Genomic DNA, 5,704 nt, shown 5'->3' with positions numbered 1-5,704 from the left:
CACTTCCGGGGCCCACTTGGTGTATGCCTGGGCTGAGCTTGATCATTCCACGAGCTAAGGCATTTCTTGGCGTCAAACTCCAGGTTATGACGTGTTTTGGGCGTTCAACTCCGGATCATGACGTTTTTCTGGCGTTTAACTCCAGACAGCAGCGAGAACTTGGCGTTCAACGCCAAGTTACGTCGTCAATCTTCGAATAAAGCATGGACTATTATATATTGCTGGAAAGCCCTGGATGTCTACTTTCCAACGCCGTTGAGAGCGCGCCAATTGGAGTTCTGTAGCTCCAGAAAATCCATTTCGAGTGCAGGGAGGTCAGAATCCAACAGCATCAGTAGTCTTTTTGTCAGCCTTTTTCAGAGTTTTGCTCAAATCCCTCAATTTCAGTCAGAATTTACCTGAAATCACAGAAAAACACACAAACTCATAGTAAAGTCCAGAAATGTGAATATAACATAAAAACTAATGAAAACATCCCTAAAAGTAGCTTAAACTTACTAAAAACTATATAAAAACTATGCCAAAAAGCGTATAAATTATCCGCTCATCACAACACCAAACTTAAATTGTTGCTTGTCCCCAAGCAACTGAAAATCAAATAGGATAAAAAGAAGAGAATATACTATAAAGTCCAAAATATCAATGAATATTAATTTAATTACATGAGCGGGACTTGTAGCTTTTTGCTTCTGAACAGTTTTGGCATCTCGCTTTTTCCTTTGAAGTTTAGAGTGATTGGCTTCTCTAGGAACTTAGAATTTCAGATAGTGTTATTGACTTTCCTAGTTAGGCATGTTGATTCTTGAACACAGCTACTTTATGAGTCTTGGCTGTGGCCCTAAGCACTTTGTCTTCCAGTATTACCACCGGATACATAAATGCCACAGACACATAACTGGGTGAACCTTTTCAGATTGTGACTCAGCTTTGCTAAAGTCCCCAGTTAGTGGTGTCCAGAGCTCTTAAGCACACTCTTTAGCTTTGGATCACGACTTTAACCATTCAGTCTCAAGCTTTTCACTTGGACCTTCATGACACAAGCACATGGTTAGGGACAGCTTGATTTTAGCCGCTTAGGCCTGGATTTTTAATTTCCTTGGGCCCTCCTATCCATTAATGCTCAAAGCCTTGGATCCTTGCTAAAATTTTCGCCATTTTTTTTTCACTGCTTTTTCTTGCTTCAAGAATCAATTTCATGATGTTTTTCAGATCATCAATAACATTTCTCTTTGTTCATCATTCTTTCAAGAGCCAATAATTTTAACACTCATAGACAACAAGATCAAAAATATGCACTGTTCATTCATTCATTCAGAAAATAAAAATTATTGCCACCACATCAATATAATTAAATTAAATTCACTAATAATTTCGAAAATTATGTACTTCTTGTTCTTTTGAATTAAAACATTTTTCTTTTAAGAGAGGTGAAAGACTAATGGATTTTATTCATAGCTTTAAGGCATGGTTACACACTAATGATCATGAAGTAGAGACACAAAAACATAGATAAATATAACACTTAAAAACCGAAAACAGAAAGAAAAATAAAGAACAAGGAATGAATCCACCTCTAGTGGCGTCTTCTTCTTGAAGGACCAATGATGTTCTTCAACTCTTCTATGTCCCTTCCTTGCCTTTGTTGCTCCTCTCTCATTGCTCTTTGATCTTCTCTTATTTCTTGGAGAGTGAGGGCGTGTTCATGGTGTTCCACCCTTAGTTGCTCAACATTATGGCTTAAGTCTTCTAAGGAGGTACTGAGTTGCTCCCAATAGTTGTTGGGAGGAAAGTGCATTCCATGTGGCATTTGTTGATGATGAACTTCCTCATGTTCTCCTTGGGGGCCGTGAGGAACTTCCCTTGTTTGCTCCATCCTTTTCTTGGTGATGGGCTTGTCTTCTTCAATGGAGACATCTCCATCTATGATAACTCTGGCTGAATAACATAGATGGCATATGAGGTGGGGGAAGGCTAGCCGTGCCAAGTATGAAGGCTTGTCAGCTATTTTGTAGAGTTCATTAGAGATGACTTCATGAACCTCTACTTCCTCTCCAATCATGATGCTATGAATCATGATGGCCCGATCCACAGTAACTTCAGATCGGTTGCTTGTAGGGATGATGGATCTTTGGATGAACTCCAACCATCCTCTAGCTACAGGCTTGAGGTCCAGTCTTCTTAGTTGGACTGGTTTGCCTTTGGAGTCTACTCTCCATTGGGCGCCTTCCACACAAATGTCCATTAGGACTTGGTCTAACCTTTGATTGAAGTTGACCCTTCTTGTGTAGGGGCGTTCATCACCTTGCATCATGGGTAGATGAAACGCCAACCTCACATTTTCCGGACTGAAATCTAAGTATTTCCCCCGAACCATTGTGAGATAGTTCTTTGGATTCGGGTTCATACTTTGATCATGGTTCCTAGTGATCCATGCATTAGCATAGAACTCTTGAACCATCAATATTCCGACTTGTTGCATGGGGTTGGTTATGACTTCCCAACCTCTTCTTTGAATTTCATGTCGAATTTCCGGATACTCATTCTTTTTGAGCTTGAAAGGGACCTCGGGGATCACCTTCTTCTTTGCCACAACATCATAGAAGTGGTCTTGGTGGCTCTTGGAGATGAATCTCTCCTTCTCCTATGATTCAGAAGTGGAAGCTTTTGCCTTCCCTTTTCCTTTTCTTGAGGAAACTCCGGTCTTGGGTGCCATTGATGGTGAATGAAAAATAAAAAGCTTAGGCTTTTTACCACACCAAACTTAAAATTTGCTCGTCCCGAGCAAAAAAGAAAAGAAGAGTAGAAGAAGAAGAAGAGAATTTGAGTAGAGAGGGAGAAGAGGGGTTCGGCTATAGGAGAGAAGAAGGGGTTTGTGTTGTGTGAAAAATGAAGAAGAAAGGTGAGGTATTTATAGGGAGAGGGGGGTTGGGTTTCGGCCATTTTGGGTGGGAAAGGGTGGGAAATTGAATTTGAATGTAATGGAGGTAGGTGGGGTTTATGGGGAAGAGGGGATTGATGTGAATGGTAAATGGGGTAATTGGGAAGAGAAATTGATGTGATTGGTGAGGAATATTGGGAGTGGTGACATTGAAACTGAGATTTGGATTAGGAGAGTGTGATTAGGATTAAAAGAAAAGGTAGGTGGGGATCCTGTGGGGTCCACAGATCCTGAGGTGAAAAGAAATACCATTCCTTCACCCTATAGGCGTGTAAATTGCCTTCATGCACCATTCTGGCGTTCAAACGCCCATTGGTGCATGTTCTGGGCGTTAAACGCCCATGTGATGCTTGTTTCTGGCGTTGAACGCCAGTTTCAAGCTTGTTTCTGGCGTTCAGCGCCAGATTGTCCTCTGTGTGCGCATCCTGGCGTTAAACGCCAGGATGTTGCTTGTTTTGGGCGTTCAGCGCCAGAAAGATGCTCTGTTCTGGCGTTGAACGCCGGCCAGATGCATCTTCTGGGCGTTGAACGCCGGCCCGTGCGTCCTCTAGGGTGAAAAATTTTTTCTTCTGTTTTTGACTCTGTTTTTAATTTTTTTGATTTTTTCGTAACTCCTCATGATCATGTACCTAATTCAACACAAAAATAACACCAAAACAAAATAAAATAAAATTAGATAAATAAAATTGGGTTGCCTCCCAACAAGCGCTTCTTTAATGTCAATAGCTTGACAGGGGCTCTCATGGAGCCACAGAGCAATCAAGTCAATGTTGTCTAGTCCCAACACCAAACTTAGAGTTTGGATATGGGGTTTGAACACCAAACTTAGAGTTTGGTTGTGGCCTCACAACACCAAACTTAGAGTTTGACTGTGTGGGCTCTTCTTGACTCTGAATTGAGAGAAGCTCTTCATGCTTGCTCTCTTTTGTCAGAGAGGGATTTCCATGTGCTTGAAACACAAGGTATTCCCCATTCAATTGAAGGACTAACTCTTCTCTGTTGACATCTATCACAGCTCCTGCTGTGGCTAGGAAAGGTCTTCCTAGGATGATGCATTCATCATCTTCCTTCCTAGTATCTAGGATTATGAAATCAGTAGGGATGTAAAGGCCTTCAACCTTTACTAGCACGTCCTCTACCATTCCATAAGCTTGTCTTATGGATTTGTCTGCCAATTGTAATGAGAACAAGGCAGGTTGTACCTCAATGATCCCCAGCTTCTCCATTGCAGAGAGTGGCATAAGGTTTATTCCTGACCCAAGATCACATAGAGCTTTTTCAAAGCTCATGGTGCCAATGGTGCAAGGTATTAAGAACTTGCCAGGATCTTGTCTCTTTTGAGGTAAAGTTTCCTGAATCCAAGTATCCAAATCACTAATGAACAAGGGAGGTTCACTTTCCCAAGTCTCATTACCAAATAGCTTGGCATTCAGTTTCATGATAGCTCCTAGATATTGAGCAACTTGCTCACCAGTCACATCTTCATCCTCTTCAGAGGACGAATAATAGTCAGAGCTCATGAATGGCAGAAGGAGATTTAATGGAATCTCTATGGTCTCTGTATGAGCCTCAGATTCCTCAGGATCCTTAATAGGAAGCTCCTTCTTGCTTGAAGGACGTCCCAGGAGGTCTTCCTCACTAGGATTTTCGTCCTTCTCCTCCTTGATGCATTCGGCCATGTTGACTAAGTCAATGGCTTTGCACTCTCCTTTTGGATTCTCTTCTGTATTGCTTGGGAGAGCACTGGGAGGAGTTTCAATAACTTTCTTACTCAGCTGGCCTACTTGTGCCTCCAAATTTCTAATGGAGGATCTGGTTTCATTCATGAAACTGAAAGTGGCCTTTGACAGATCAGAGACTATATTAGCTAAATTAGAGTTATTTTGTTCAGCATTCTCTGTCTGTTGCTGAGAAGATGATGGATATGGCTTACTATTATTCAGCCTATTGCGTCCACCATTGTTAAAACCTTGTTGAGGTTTTTGTTGATCCTTCCATGAGAAATTTGGATGATTTCTCCATGATGAGTTATAGGTGTTTCCATAAGGTTCACCCAAATAATTAACCTCTGCCATGGCAGGGTTCTCAGGATCATAAGCTTCTTCAGAAGCTGCCTCTCTAGTAATGTTGGATGCATGTTGCAATCCATTCAGGTTTTGAGAGATTATGTTGACCTGTTGAGTCAACATTTTGTTCTGAGCCAATATGGCATTCAGAGCATCAATTTCAAGAACTCCTTTCTTCTGAGGTATCCCATTATTCACAGAATTCCTCTCAGAGGTATACATGAACTGGTTGTTAGCAACCATGTCAATGAGTTCTTGAGCCTCTTCAGGCGTTTTCTTCAAGTGAATAGATCCACCTGCAGAATGATCCAGTGACATTTTCGAAAATTCAGAGAGACCATAATAGAATATATCTAATAAGGTCCATTCAGAAAACATGTCAGATGGACATCTTTTGGTCAACTGCTTGTATCTTTCCCAAGCTTCATAGAGGGATTCACCATCTTTTTGCTTGAAGGTTTGAACATCCACTCTCAACTTGCTCAGCTTTTGAGGAGGAAAGAATTTATCCAAGAAGGCAGTAACCAGCTTATCCCAAGAGTTCAGGCTGTCCTTAGGTTGTGAATCCAACCATGTTCTGGCTCTGTCTCTTACAGCAAAAGGGAAAAGCATGAGTCTGTAGACTTCAGGATTAACTCCATTCGTCTTTACTGTATCACAGACCTGCAAGAACTCAGTTAAGAACTGATAAGGATCTTCA

The 5,704-nt window shown here is 41.4% G+C and overlaps 1 non-coding gene across 1 annotated transcript; it reads left to right on the top strand.

Annotated features, from left to right (window-relative positions):
• The first annotated feature begins 5,380 nt into the window (after nt 1-5,380).
• Nucleotides 5,381-5,484, top strand: LOC112798537 (small nucleolar RNA R71). The gene has a single exon (XR_003200146.1). It is a non-coding gene; the product is annotated as a small nucleolar RNA R71 (small nucleolar RNA).
• The last annotated feature ends 220 nt before the right edge of the window (nt 5,485-5,704 follow it).

This window comes from Arachis hypogaea, chromosome 4, assembly GCF_003086295.3.
Source record: "Arachis hypogaea cultivar Tifrunner chromosome 4, arahy.Tifrunner.gnm2.J5K5, whole genome shotgun sequence".
Classification (NCBI taxonomy): domain Eukaryota; kingdom Viridiplantae; phylum Streptophyta; class Magnoliopsida; order Fabales; family Fabaceae; genus Arachis; species Arachis hypogaea.
This window is presented reverse-complemented; position numbering and strand designations above follow the sequence as displayed.